Source organism: Engystomops pustulosus, chromosome 5 (assembly GCF_040894005.1).
Source record: "Engystomops pustulosus chromosome 5, aEngPut4.maternal, whole genome shotgun sequence".
Classification (NCBI taxonomy): domain Eukaryota; kingdom Metazoa; phylum Chordata; class Amphibia; order Anura; family Leptodactylidae; genus Engystomops; species Engystomops pustulosus.
In genome coordinates this window covers 77,988,642-78,004,978 of record NC_092415.1, presented here as the reverse complement: position 1 = coordinate 78,004,978, position 16,337 = coordinate 77,988,642, and the positions used below count along the sequence as shown (strand labels likewise).

At 40.7% G+C, this 16,337-nt stretch overlaps 1 long non-coding RNA gene across 4 annotated transcripts in view; it reads right to left on the bottom strand.

Annotated features, from left to right (window-relative positions):
- Nucleotides 1-16,337, bottom strand: part of LOC140134054 (uncharacterized) — a 77,963-nt gene that overhangs the window by 37,603 nt on the left and 24,023 nt on the right. The window contains exon 1 of one of the 4 annotated variants that reach the window (XR_011856049.1): nt 340-484. The exons of the other annotated variants lie outside the window; for them this stretch is intronic. This is a non-coding gene — a long non-coding RNA (uncharacterized lncRNA). Of the gene's footprint in view, nt 1-339; nt 485-16,337 lie in introns of those variants that run through there. 4 annotated transcript variants of the gene reach the window in all.

The window sequence follows — 16,337 nt, the reverse complement described above, 5'->3', positions numbered from 1 at the left end:
GACATTGAATGTAAACTGCAGCCCTCTCTTGAAGTCAGTTGAACCACATTAGTTTGTTATTGTTTACATCAGTAATGTCTGAATGTTTTTCTATCGGATGCATTTTCATAGGGACTAAGAGGGATGGGGGTCATTCCCAATTATGGTGTGATATATAATATATGTTTCTGATGTGCAATGGCGGATCTTCATGGGCGTTATGGGCGAGCACCTGTGGTCTTCGGCTTCCTGTGGGCCCACGCCCACCCAGATCTGGGCCCCATATGAAGTTATCCATGATCTGCTCGCTAGCAGCTATATAAGACTATGATATGTAGTTCACTCAGTAAAGTGCCGGACCTGTGACAGATGTGGAGCCGGTGACCATCAACTGCATCATACAGAGCATCACAGCGCGCACAGGCCATCAACAGTGCTAACTCCCGGATGTCCTCCAACTTGTTTCTTCTACTGGGCATCGCTTTCCCCGGCATTTGAAATAAACTTTGCTGGGGTGGGGGTGGGGGTGTTGTATTGGTCATAAATGAATGTTCCGCGGGGGGAGTGGGCTAGTTGGTTGATGCCACATTTGGGAAAAAGGGTTATGCCGAGAAGTGCACATAGGCGCCAGGCTCCAGCCAAAGAGTGGTCGCTCATATGTGATCTCCTACACTGTCTGTGACAGGCTTCAGGTGTACAAAATAAATATCCCCTTTCACAGGCAAATTGCATCTAGTGCTTCCCATTCAGGTGCAGGCTATGACGAAAATCTACACCAGGTCCGAGCTGCAGAGGCACAGCACATTGCTGCACTGAGCTACTGTCCACTTGAATATAGATAAACCTGTGAGCGCTAGGGGCCGGGGGCAGCATTATAGCACCAGCCTATGATTTATGTCCCCCGAAGTGTTCACGGTGCATCAGATTCATGAATTGTGGCACATGTTCTTCAAGAATTTTGCTCCCCTAAGCAGAAAAATGTTGTGAACATAAACTATTAAGAAGAATTAAAATTCTACTGTTTCTTCATTTTGGCCATTGATTTTGCCCAGGTGGTGAAGACGCAGGACAGAAGATGACTGCTGGTCACATGTCCACATCACATGTCCTGTAGCTGCCTGGGCAGGTCATGTGATCACCACTATATTTGGCTGTAGTCGGCTGGTTGCAGTGCATCCAGTATGGCCAGTGTTGTGGTGAGACGTCATCTCAGTAATGTAATGTGCAGTGATGGCAGTTACACATCATTACTATGGTAACAGAGCAAGAAAGTCTGTTACATCATCACTGGGAGCAGAGCATGAGAGGGTGGAGGGGTTACTGGAAACTGAAGGATCATAGGACTTTGGAGATGGCAGTCATCTTGGAGATAACTCCAGCTACTTTAGAAAGCCCATAAAATTTAGTGAATCATTAAAGCACACTATTTAAGCTCCATTTTGTGAGTTTGGCTGTATTCATTTATTTATAGCTTCATGGGCTTTTGTATCAGATGTTCAAGTTTTTCTCTAGGTCTCGTGGCACACGGGACATTCTGCTGGAATAATTAGTGGGACCTCTGTTGGTGGTGTGGAAGCTGTTGTCAGTATTTGCAGATAAGGAATACATTTACTGACAATAACTTTTTTTTAAACACATTTTTTTTATTAGTTTTCAGAAAATCATACAACATTGTGCAAATAGTGGAATGAGACTCCCAGCAGGATGCCTCTCCCTATGTTGTATACAAACGTAAGGGAGTATACAGACATGGAACTGGAAAATAGGGGCCATTGCTGGGAGCAGTACACAAAATTTACATTGGGCCCAACTGATAATAACTTTTCATGACTTCAACATGCTTAACTATTCTTATACATACCTTATCAGTGTACTGTACATGAGTAGAAACTGCTGATGTCTTTGCAGAGGAACTATAGTATTAGATATTACACAATGAGAATAGGAAAACATTGCCACCTAGTGTTCACATTGCCATAGGTAAGTGCAGAATTCTTGAGCCTTTCCAGCATAATTGATGGATCTGATATCTGTTAGATAAGGTCTCAGATCTTAGGCAGAGTAGGTGTTAAGTATAATGTTTTTAGCATTCTGGTAAATCTACCTTAAGTTATAATTGTATGAGTACTAATACATCTGAGTGAGGAGAATATAGTCAATCATGTACCTACATCTAGTGTTTCTTTCACAAACAATATCTTTGGCATCCATATGAAAAGTAATTATAGACATTGCTTTTTCTGTATTTGATAACATTGCTTTGCAGTACAGCTCTGCTGGATTACCAGCTGTGTATACTGTAGGCACAAGAGCATTTCGCCATGCTCCTAGCCAAACCAGAAGAAATAATCAGACTTTCAAGATAAATAGTGATGAGTGGGTTTGTTGAAATTCAAGTTAAACAAGTTCAGACTTGACACTGAACCCCATTGAAATCAATGGGGTTCCAAACTTTAATACCCAAATTATCTGTTAAATGCGGGCAACGAGAGCTAGAGAGCTGCAAAATGGAGATAATAACATTGCCAAAAGTGGATTAGATAAAGTACATATAATAATAACAGAAAATAAAAACTAAAATAAAGAAATACATTTAAAAAACAAAATTAAATTAAAACCAAATAAAATGTAATAGCTGTCAGCACCCGTCCAGCAAACGCGCAACCACAACCAGACGTGGCGCTAGCTGTCAGACTACGTAAGTGATTGCGAACTCACCCTGCGACGTCCCTGCGGGCTAAGGCCCTGCCTAAAGCAGATAAACCGCCCTGATAAGGGCGAACCCACTATCAGGAACCTAACTGACTGTCCCTGAGTGACCCTACAACAGGACAGGAGACACTTATTTCGTCTGGCAGCTGCTGGATGGTGGAGCGGATAGGTAACGAAAATACAGGTATAGACCAGTGTTCACACTGGAGCACAGAATACGAACGCAGGACTGAGACAGGGACAGATATATACAGGTCTTAAGGCAGATAATCACAGGTCAGATCCAGATACAGGTACAGGCGGGATATACAGGTCAGGTCAAGATCAAACAGGTATATACAGGTCAGGACAAGATCAAGCAGATATATACAGGTCAGGAACAGATACAGGCAGACAAACAGAGACGGGTAAAACTGAATTAGAAACACAGGGAAGACAAGACTCAAATTAACCAGCAAGCCTAATGGATACAGGTACAGGTGGGATATACACAGGTCAGGCCAAGATCAAGATCAAGCAAGTATACATAGGTTAGACTCAAAATAACCAGCAAGGTAAGATGGGAATGGGCAGGTATATAAAGCCGATCCCAGACACGCCCCCACTAGCACACTGGGGAAACTGTCCGTCAGGCTAGTAACCCTTGCTGGGCAGGACAGAAATGCAAGGAGCAGGGTGTGGCTCAATTAATCCAAACACAAGAATTAAGCCACAGTTCACACACAAATAAACGCCTCTGTTCCGCCAACTGCGGATAGAGCGACGTTCAGGCACAGACGTTACAATAGCGCTATAAGATGCTATGGGTTTCAGACCATTTGAAATTAAACAAACAGTGACTGTGGTATAGGCCTGTTTGACATTAGACATGCAGTGACTTCAGTATTGGATCATTGAACTTAGAAAAGGCGGTGACTGCAGAGTAGGCTGTTAGACAGGCAGTGACAGCATTATGACACTATAGGTCAGTATCATTATACATATGCAGTTCTTTACACTGCACTGAAAAGGGCAATTATTTAAAATTTTGAGCTGTCCCTCTATAAAACAGTCTTCTCTCCATACCTAGCTGCCCTGAAAAGGGCATTTAGTCCCTGCCTGTCCCTAACTCCATAAGCAGCCTTCTCTGGACAACTTAGTGAGTAGAGCTGTCTGCTGGGACTCCTCCATAATCTATCTATCAATACATACTAGAATTCAGCCCATCTTCAGTTCGGGAGATCAGTTATTACGAGTAGGATTTCTGCTACATATCATATGAATTGTATGCTGATCACGTTGTGCCCCCTAGAATACTACAAGTGGAGCCATACTCAGGCATACTAATCAGATGGTGTGTACAGCCCTTTAGGTTGATCTGTTACTTACACTTGTCACTGCTAAACAGTCTGCACTTGTGTGAGGCCAAATATAGGTATACACCTACCTGAAGAGTGTCTTATGTATGTTTTTGCTTTCCTATTTTGGATATTAGCAAGCATAGACTTATTTCACAGTTCTGTGACCTTTGGATAGATTTCCAGACCATTAATGTAGTATTAAATTCACATACACTCCCCCTCTACATGTTACTTCACTTTTTTCTTCACAATCATAAATCATGATAATCCAATTGGTTTCCTGCAAATTTGGTATTAGATGTGAATCTCCCTTTGATGTTTCTGTTGCAGGGTCACAGATGAGTCTTGCTTAAAACTTCAATATGATGTGACATTTTACTTGTGACAAATTAGCTGTCTGCATGAAAAAGAGGTACGCAGCAGCATTGAGATAATGGCGGAGGGAAGAAAGTTATGCCAGATGCAATTCCAGAGAGAGGAAATTGTGGAGGATCAACCTTTTCACCTTGTCATCCTTTACATTCTACAGCCTAAAACTAAGTAGTCAAGTTACAAGAGGCTTTCTGACACTTAAAGGGGTTTCTGGAAGGGCAGGAGGGGTTTCACGAGACTAGGACAGGGATTAATACTAAGTAGGCAATGTAAGCCCAGGCCAAAAAGTCTAATTAATTGCAGTGGCTCATAGTGGATGAATATTACGGTTACTATGCTAAGCGTACATCACACATTGTGCGCCGAAACCCTTTGGTATCGGTTGGCACACATTTGGTACAAATTACACAAGAATTGATGAATTTCTATTCGTGAATCTCAATCAGAAGCACCCAGCATACATATAATTCAAAGATTTTTTTGAGATATCCCCATTTGCCATCCTCAGTGACTCCCTCAGTCATCAGGCTGCCATGACCGATATCCGTTGACCTTATAGACAATCAAATCGCTACTAAGGAAGCATGGCAGCACCGGTCGGTGAGTATGGCTACATTTTTTTTACATTTTCAATCAGTCCACAAAACCCCTTTAACAAGGGTATTCAATTCAAACCAATAGGCTTGATGTACGGTAATGCTGTACCATATAAGCACAAAAAATATGCTGAAAAAACCTACCTTGGCTTATACTTGAGTCTATAAAAAACAACAACTCTGTACTCGGGTCGTTGGAAAGATGAGTACAGAGTTGTTGTTTTTTCTTGTAGGCATTGGCTGGCTGTCTAAATACTGGGGCAGGGGCTGGCTGGACATATACTGGGGGCATGAGCTGGCTGTCTATACACTGGGGGCAAAGGGTTGCTGGCTATATACTGGGGCAGGGGCTGACAGGCTATATACTGGGGGGGCAGAGGACTGGCTGGCTATATGCTAGGGGGCATTGACTGGCAGGCTACATACTGGGGACATTGGCTGGCAGACCATATACTAGGGGGCATAGGCTGGCAGGCTATATACTGAAGGCGCAGAGGGCTGGCTATATACTAGGGTAGCATTGACTGGTAGGCTATATGCTAGGGGACATTGATTGGCAAGCTATATACTAGGGGGCATGGGCTGGCAGGCTATATACTAGGGGGCAGGGGCTGACAGGCTATTTACTGGGGGAATTAGCTGGCTGGCTGCAATCCTAGGGGCATGAGCTGACTGGCTGTATACTGGGGGCATGAGCTGACTGGCTATATACTGGAGGGTATGGGCTGGCTATTAACTAGGGGGTATGGGCTGGCTAGTTATGTACTGGGGGTCAGAGGGTTGGGTATATACTGATGGACCGAAGGCTCACTACAGTTTGCAGTTTATGGTGCCACCTGGAAACAGCTTGTGATGATCTTATTTTTAGGGAAACATCTAACAAAGAAGTCTATAGCAGAAATAGCGCTTTAAGAAGTTTTTTTTTACATATTTAATATCATTTCTTATAAGGTATTGTAAACTAAAAATTGGCTGCCATGGATTATCATAATATGTGCTGAAACAGACATCATTCTGGTCACATTAATTAGAGAAGACATTTCCCCTATATTGACAGTTTTATTAGATATTTCATTCTTTCCAGAGTTGGCCGACATTTTCTTCAACAGTGTTTAAAAAAGAACTACTGCTTCCTGGCTGCACAACTTGTTCCTTATTATATTCTGTAATTAAAAATAATACCTGAAACAAACACACCCTGAGCAGATTCTGAGGCCATCTTCTGCCAGCCTAACATTGACAAATAAAAGTGGCCATCTTCATTTTGTTTGTAAATTGTGAAAAGTTATGCTTTCTGTGTCAATTATTAACAGTGGTCTAGATCTCTGCTTGCTGTCATTCAATATATCTTTAACATATTTACTACTCCCCTCACCCCATATGACATGTGTAAAGCTCCCTTATCATATATCACATATGTACAACTCTCTTTTACCTATTGCATGCTTACTATTCCGTCATCTCACATCTAACGTATTCTAATCCCTCATCATCCATCACATGTACAAGATATGCATACACTTCTCATCCAAAGGCTTACTTTCTGAGTAAGGGGTTTAAATGACTCATTTTCTGTTGTGGCTGGCTGTTCATGGCTAAGAAACTGGTGGGCACAATGACATCACCACATTGCGCCTGGTTGTCTCTGCAGCAACCGAAAGGGCAGAGACCTGAAGGTGGCGTATGGAGTCAGGGCGTAACTACAGCGGTAGTAGCCATAGCAGCCTCTATGGGGCCCACAGTGTCAGAGGGCCCCTGTCATCCAACCTGACACACTAATGAATGGAGGATGTGCATCATTGTATACATATTATGATGCACATTGTACAGCATAATATGTTTATAACATATATGTATTGTATTAATGCTGTATATGTGTGTATATCTGTGATGTGTATACCATGTAAAGTGTCTGTATATATTGTATGTGTGTACAGTACATATGCTGTACATCTGTATACGGCACTGTATGTCTGTGTATATGCTCTGTGTCAATATGAGTGTATAAATGTGTGATTGTAACTTACATGTGTGAATATGAAAATATGTGGGGCCCCATGCAGAAACCCTGCCTCTCCTAGTTACGCCACTATGTGGAGCTTCACCTCTGTATTGGTGACCAAGAACTAAGGGCTCATTCACATGGCCGTCTGCGGGGCCCCATAGAAGGCAATAGCGGCACGGCGCAGATACGGTGCCACACATGTGTGGCACCGATCCGGGCCGCACACCGCAAAAAGATAAAGCATGCTCTATCTTTCGGCGAGTGTGCGGACATGTGCCGCTATTCTCTGTGGAGGGAGGAGGGGCCACCTCCCCCTCCTCTCCAGCACACGGCAGTATGCCTGCACAGAGGGCATACCACGTGTGAATGTACCCTAAGCGAACCCAGTGATTATAGGACCCCCGCTATAGAGTATTCTTAGATATTCTTTAGGGTCACCATGACTGAGCTACAAAGAACAGGATTGGGTGATCTGATTTTGGCTTCCTTGCCATGGACTCTTGTAGGTAAGGTGCTGGAGTGAAGGTAAGGTGTATGATAAGAGACAAGCGAACAGTATGTCTCAGTGTTTCCAACACATCATATAACAACTCACCATCTACAACAACAATATTTTGACACTGATAATTTATACTTGGGATTATTCCAGAGACTTGCTATGTCTGAATAAGCACATTGTTTTACGGAAAATGAGCAAGACACATCTTCCTTTGTGTAATTAGGCTTTTAATTCATCCTGCCTTGAAACATTACTTGATAACCTAAGGCTATATTGTATTAGGAGCCTGAGCTGACCTCAGACTACACTACCATTATAGACTGCTTTTGTATTCATGACTGTGTGACAGAGTTTAACAGGAAATACAATAATAAATTGCTTTCTGTTTAGATGGGAAATTGTTTTGTGCCCATTATCTGAGCATCTGAGTTTATGTAGGATATAGGTGAAGCAGAGGCGATAATGTCGACAAGGTTTGTCATTTGTCACTTTCTATAGGTATGTTTGTTATAAATCAATGTGTGATATTCCAAATATAGCTTAGATAAGTCTGTTAGCTAAACATTCACTGCAATCAGCATCTCTCACATGACTCAAATATTACTGCTGCAAGGGAACTAGATAGTTGCTTAAAGGGGTTGTCCCAACTAAGGAAGATATCCCCATGACAATAGGGGATAACAAGGTGATCGGTGAGGGGCTGATAAAGGGGGTCCCATTCTCACTAATGGGTGGAGCATCAGGAGAAGCATATGCTCCGTCCAATTCCATGTGAGTAGTTGATGACTACAAATACTTCAATTTTTGGCACTCCAAGCATGAATTTCTGGCTGCTGTTAGGTAGAATGGGACTTCATTCTCAATATTGCTATGGGTTCTGTTCTCATGATCAATTGGGTTGTTGAGCGCTCAACAATCCCCTTGGGTTCGTGTGTTCACTACGGGTGCTTTATTAGAAATATTTCATTATAGAAAGGGTTTGTCATCTTTCGGATAGATCATAGATATATGATCAGTGGGGTACTGACCACCTTGTATATAAGAGAAATATCCTAATAAATCATCATGTACACGACTAGATATCTGGCCCCCTATGGCACCAGCCATGCTCTATGTTTTCCTGTATGTACGGCTGGACGCTATGCATCCCTATGGAGAGGGGAGGGGTGAGCACCTCTCCAGCTCAAATGTATTCTACACCCAAGTCCCGGCCTGGGCATAACATATATCATTTGCTTTAGGCCTAAGAGTATTTCCTAGTATTTCCTTATGTAAATATTAGTCTTTGAATTATTATTATTTGCATTCAAATACAATATAAACTACACTGTGGCCATTTTGGTGACATGTTCTTTGCACAGACAACACTGATAAGATTAATGATATTAAAGAAACACATTGTAGCACATTTACTAAGGTTCTGAATCACATTTACTAAGGGTCTGAATCACATCTCTCTCCCTCCAATCAGCTGATTACCTCATGGCTCACTGCCCCAGCACTCATGTCAGTCATGTGCAGGGAGAAGCCCTCACTAATGTAGTGACCAAACACCTCCACTTATCTCTCCTCAGCTTTCCCTACACTTGTGTATAAACACATAATCCACACAGACACAAACTGATGGTTACACTTTAAAACTAATGTTTTCTTTTTCATTATTCTTCTGTGGAATCAGACCAAATAGGTCACCCTTCTCCCCCTGTTTGCTTCACTGATTCTTGCATCCAATAGGTTCTGCAAGTGAATTCAAAGCATTTTGTTTTTGCTCCATAAGAATATGTATTCCACACTAGTCAGATTAGTTGATTTTATAAGACTACCCATAGTCCAAATCATGTCCACTGTCTCCTCCAAAATCTATTACCATGGCACAGCTACCCTGTAGTATTGGTTAGTTTAAGCCTAGTGAAATGTAGTTCCTATGTGTAGCACTTGCGAGTTCCAATAGCAAATGCCTTTTTTATTGTTTCAATGATATGAGAAACCTCCGATAACGGTATCTAATTAACACTGTGGCGCAGAGTACAATGTAAACAGAGGTTTCCGATAACGTTATCATTCTAACACTGCAGCATTTGTTTAAGCAGCTCCTTTAGTAGTGCCGAATTTATGGGTGACATGTCCTCTATAAGAAGCGCATGTGCCACATTTGTGTTGCATGCAACCATTTTTTTGGGGGGGGGTGGGGGGGTAGGCTTTCCAGTGCTCAGTCAGACCTTGCTCCAGATTTAACATGCAAACCTCAACAGAAGTGTGTTGCATGGCCCATGTTAAAGGTGCACCAAAAAAAGTGGTGCACTCTCTCAGGGCAGTGCAGGGAGTGCCAGATTCAAGATTAACATACACAGGCAACTGTTCTTAGTAATTGTGCCTTTTATGTGTGTGAATACAGGCTTATAAAAGTTTGTTGACAGTTTTCCAAATGCCTCTTTGTATTTTGGCGTTAATGCTATTTTGTATTATGGATGTAACACGCTTATCCCAGTCATTTTCCAGTATCATGACAATCCAACCTTTATTTATTGATGCTTTTCGTCATGTATTATCTAATTTCCAGGCTTCTATATTTTAGTAGTGAATGGCAGTTATTGGGGCTAATTGAACAAATGGACATGGAACAAGCCAAGATTTTAAATTTTTTATCGCAGTGTAACTAAAAGCTTGCACAAAGTATAACAAATGCTAACATAATAATGTAGAGAAAACAAGGATTTATTTTCTGAATGTCGTGGCAACTATCAAGTTTAATAGCATTAAAATATATCAAACTAGAGAAATGTACACATCTCCAAAACGCAATCTGATGTGGTTTATTTCCAAGCAGCAGATTCACAATATGTATGATAATATATTGCATCTATCTACAAATTGCATTTGAACTACTTTCAGATTTGGCCCAGTCCCTTCTGGAAACATATTGAACACATGTTCTAATGTTGTTTGAAAGTCCTGAGAGAAGCATGGCTTGATTGAAGGTTCTCAGTTCTACTGAAGTGGGTGGCCAAGGAGCTGGAACAGAATGAGAACAGCTGCTCTAAACTTACTGAACTTTGTCATTTATAAATTATTTTGCATGCCATCTGGAGAAAGGATGATGCCACTGTCTATCAAAATGAATTCTTGTATATATTCAGAATATATCTCAAGCCATTTCTACAAGAAAAAGTCAAGCTTTCTAAATACTCCAAATATATGCGCACATTTGTATGCATTCAGTTTACTTCTTTAAGGGATGCATTTTTATTTTTAGTTCCTTTGCAAATTGATCTTTTATTCAAAATTGCCTTAGAGGATTCCTTTGTAATTTACAGTGCCAGCTGGACTACATTCTCTCCCTTCCGCTTGTTAGTAACCTTCGGGCTAAATTTTGCCAAAATGAATTGTACTATGCTGGCCAAAACTTTCCATGATTGATTTTTATCTTACTGTATTACCTAGCACACGTGCTGAGACTTAGCCATGGAATTAAATTGCTAAATTCATTCTAGTACTACTCCTAAAATAATGACAATTCTGATTTAGGCCCATAAAGAAATGACATGTTTATTGAAGTAATTGTTGAACAGAAAATATATTTTGTAAATTAAGCATCTACTGAAAGCATCTGAACTATGATAGTACATTGCTCTGTATAAACGTCACTCTAATACCTGAGAACACATGTGCAAAATGTGTGGCCCATAGACCAAATGGTGTCCCCAGTTTCATTTTGTGTGGACCCTTGCACTAATGAGGGGAGTGGATGGCTTTGAAAACTATGGAGGTCTGTTTTAAGAAACTTAAAGGAGTAATCAAGGCAAAGCTGTTATTTGCTGCTCAGGATCCCTTTGAATACCAATTTTGCACGTACACACCCAGATTGCTGCTTTGAAGACTTGCACAACTTTTCTGTCTAATGTATCGAAAAACATTGTACCATTTGTGCCAAGCAGTTTGCATATAAGACGTTTTCAATACAGCTCTCATTGGACCGGGATATCAAGGGTTGGGATAATGGCTTATCATTGTGCAACATCAAAGCACCATAGTGTAATTACATGGCGCACATAGAGGGTGGTAGTATAGAGAAAGTTATAAGAATTAAGTGGCTGTTGATGGGAAAGTGTAGTGTTTGGAACCATAGTTGGGCTTCTGGAGATAAGTTTGCTTGTTGGATATTGGACTTCCTCTCCCTATTCCTCGCTGTGATGTAAAAAGGAAGCTTTGGAACAAACTTTATTCTACGTTGAGCTATGAACATTTTCATTAGTACAGTAGGTATTTTTTTCAACATACCAGGTTGCCATTGCAAAAAAAGGAGTTGTTTATAGAAAACAGCACAAGTTAAAATGCAGTGGTATGTGCTCAACAAAATCCATGGGGCTTCTTTTATAGGGTCACGTTTGGACTGGGAAACTTTCTACATGTTTTGGCCAGATTTACTGGCCTGTCTCTGTTAAACTAATGCTGAGTTGAGTGTCAGATGTTAAATTGGCAACATGGAACAAATCGCCCATACTAAACTTGGCCACGTGAAAGCAGCTTTAATCTGTGTCATAGTTTATTCTACTCTATTTATTTAGTTATTTATCTGTCTTACTATACATCTAGAAAAAGAGAGCAGAAGCATTACAACTATTCCAATATCTAGAGTGTAAAGCCAGTTTGGTCATCAGGACCTTGAAAATATTCTAAGAAAAGGCAGCACACCAAGCAGAAAACATAAGGTGAAAAAAATGGTGGTTTCATTCATTTTTTTAGTAAATCCCTATAAGAACATGACACCAATTCCATGGTAAAAGCAATGTGTATTAAGTGTAACTACAAAAGGCCTAATGTCTTATTGTAAGGGTATGTTCACATATGCATTTGAAGCCCCATTAGCAGACTCAATAAGATCTTATAATTTTCTTTTCTTGTAATGATATCATGATGGTTTAACAAGCTGATCTTATTATAATCAACGTGGACCACAAACTTAGGCCCCTCTAGGATATGCTCAGAACAGCCAAGAATATAGGAATGCATCACAGCTATTTGTCACAGGTATCAAAATAATTTGTATTAAGAATAAATGCACACTACTCACACAAAACAGAACTATTCTGATGCAATATTTATTCAAATGACCACTCAACATGTTCCAGGTCAAAGCTGCATTTAAAATAAAATGTATTTAGTTAAGTTTAAAACACGTCAATAGTCAATTCAGACTTTTACATTTATTAATAATGCTGCCTTACTTAGCTTTATGACTTTTAAATAGCTTATAGCTCCCCATTCTGGTTGTATTTCCCGACCTTCTTCTGCCACAGTCCTTGCCAATGTATGATAATGTTCCTGCTGAAGAGGACCTGGGGGGAAGGGGGGCGTCAGAAAGGTGAGTTTTTTTTTGGGGGGGTGGTAAGGCTGATTAACCAAAAAGAGAACCTCAAAAGAAAGAGGGGTCATCACCCAATGTACCCACTCACTCGGCTCGGAGAGCCACTACTATACACCAAAAGAAGAGGGCGGGAGTATAATAATCATATAGACAAAATATAAAATTTCAAAATTTTATTTGATACAATACCATAAAAAAATATATGTGTAAATGTAAAGGTTACAAAGACAAATTATCGTATGGAGAAACCAGAAAACAATTCACATGAGAGTATGACTGGCTACAAAGTGGGTAGATATAGAAGCTACCGCGGTGTGTGTGTGCACCTGGCAAGAGACTAATGCCAGAAAGCCCATGAGAACAATACCAGTTATAACATGTCCTCATAGATATATTAATAGTAGTGGCAAACACAAGGAATATAAGTGTACTATGGTACAAAGGTGAAGATGTAAATGATCACCAACAAAGATTAGATACAAGGGTTAACAGTCTAAAGATGAGGCACTGGAAAAAGAAATCGCATGATAAGAGAATCTCTCCCACAATTAGATGCATTACTCGAACCCGTGTATACCTTGTGTCATCTTGCCAGGAGAAGCACAGACACGCCGCGGTCCAAGAACCTCGACGTACGTTTCACCCTGCGGCTTCGTCATTAGCCCCCTGCGGGTGGTAAGGCTGGGCAGGGGGCTAATGGCTATATACTAAGGTGGCAGGCACTGGCTATATACGAGGGGACAGGCCCAGGCTATATACTTGGGGGGGGGCAGGCACTGGCTTTATAAAATGCGGCTGTTGGCAATATACTGGGGGCAGTGGACTGCTGGCTATATACAAGGGGGCAGCCACTGGCTATATACAAGGGGGCTGCTGGTTATATACTAGAGAGGAGGCACTGTCTATATATAATGGAGGCATGTGAGCAATGTATTTACCACCCTAGGTTTATATGCGAGTCAATAGATTTTCTCAGTTTTTTGTGTTAAAAATAGGTGCCTTGGCTTATACTTGAGTCAGCTTATACTTGAGTATATGCGGTAAAACATAAAAGGAAAATATGAAAAGATTTCCAGGATGGTATAAGAAAAGGTACCTCCCTTGACATCAAGCATGACCTACAAGAGGCCTTATGACATGATGAGGATAAAAACCAAACCAGTATATCTATTCCAGAAGGAACAGACTCCTAACTGTAAACAGTACTGTTTTCACCTGGTTGGGTCTCTTAAATACAGCGTAGGGAACTGGTTTGGCTGTGTGAAAGGCTTGTGACTAGGGTTGGGAAGTAAAAGTTCTCCTTACGCAGACTGCCAATGAAGGCCGCCATGTAGGCTTGTGGAGACTTATAGCAATTAATACTCCACTAAGGGGATTCTGGCAAAATATGCAATGTTTTCCAGTATGGGACAAGGAAAACCACAACTCTTTTAGCTACCTTGTAAGGCAGCTCCCTTGACATCAAGCATGACCTTCAGGAATCTCTGACTCAGTCAAACCAGTTCCCTACACTGTACTGAACAGACCCAACAGGCATGTCTAAAGTTGGGGATCTGTTCCTTCTGGAATAAATATACTGGTTTGGTTTTAATCTCCCATCATGTCATAAGGCCTCTTGTTGGTCATAGAGGCTGAGCAGTTGTCAACAGAGACAAAACGGAAGACAAAACTGATGTGCAACTAAAGCTGAACATCAATGCCAATGTGAAAGAGCTCTTCCACCACATCCTACCCTTGGTCTTCACTCAGAATACATTAATTTATTTTATTTATACTATCCTGATAATTATCATTCTCTACTATTTCTCTACTTCTAAGTTTAAAATTCAGTGTTCACTGAAGCTTTGGCAAAAGCATTAAGAACATTTTCCATTGCTAGCTTTAGGCTTTACAGACTATGTAATCTGAAAGAACATGTACACTTTGCTAATCATAGCTTTCAACGATCATATTCTAGAGGTGCTTTCATCGTGAACCACTAAAAATTGATGAGCGAGCAGTAATTATTTTCAGATCAATTAATGGACCGTTACTTTAACATTCAATTAGTCAATAGGAATCTAGGAAGTGAATGTCATTGATAAGACTGCACAGTAAAGAGATCAATTTTCATTTGTTATTTAAAATAATGAACAGGATAAAAGAATTAACCTGAAATGCAAAGCAGGATAATTTCATGGAAGTTCTGGAGCTTTGTGCTTTTTCAATCATGTAAAATTCAGCAGCAGAGAACTATTGGAAAAGTAAGTGTTCTTTTTCTTGAACTCCATATATTAAAATTCTTTTAAGTAAATGCCAAGTTCACTGATACATGACATTGAGGTATTGTGCAGCGCTGAGACACTATGAAAGACATTGTGCAAATGCAGAATTTATGGTACCCTAAGTGACTCAATGGAAATTGACAGAACATCTGCTTAATTGAATCTATTCAAAGTCGTGCAGACAGCAATTCAAATGAACTAATGACCTTATTATATTTTAACCTCTCTCCGTGGTGCGGCAGGACAAGGCAATAGCAAATGAATCCTGAATTGACATGTTAAGAGAAGTATACCATAACATCCAAAACAAATTTACGGATCCACTTAAAACACAATTCAATAAATATGGGGTGTAGGAAAAGATTACTGAGCAAAGTAAAAAATGTCAAGATGTAAAAAGAGAATCATTATTGTGATTTGCTTCCTTCTAGAAATGAATCCATTCACTATAGGTACAGGAATAAATTTCTCAACTGCTTGAAAGAATTCACAAAGAAGTTTTTAATTCAGTAGGTATTGTAATGTAACATATTTGTGGTAAACCTAACCAGGGCCGGATTATGGCGAGGGTTCTAGGTGCGCATGCCCTGGGGACACCACCACTTTACTTTGAAAAGGGTTCCGACCAGCAATGTCCAACAGTCAGCTCACAGTTTTGAGCTGACTGTCTCTGGGAGTGATGCAGAGAGTCAATGCTGCCTTAGACCGCTCGGCCATGCTACCACACTTAACACACGTGCACCTACCTCCCTGTCTCCACGTTGTGAAAGTGACTCACTGGTTCTGTCAGTGAGAGCATGCCCACGCACCCCGTCCATACAATAGTCATTTTGCATGCAGAATAGTATTGTGTACCACTGTCTGGGCTACATTCAGTGGGAGTCTCCACCAGATATGGGTGCTATGCTGACTAACAACCTTTTGCTCAAAGGTTAGAAAGACTGGCAAGCCCCTCTGTAAGCACTGTGCGCAGATACTAATCCCTATTCTTCCACAACATCACAAAACCTGACTGCAGTCTGATATACATGATATAAATTTTTAATGAATACATATTTTGACCAAAATGTGCAATCTGGATCAAAAACCCCAATACCCTGTAGTTCCCTACACAAAAATCCTAAAATAGTGGTGTAACCCTGGCGTTTCCAGTGATACACTTATACCCTGGAGATATTCCATTAATGTATGAAATCAATATAATC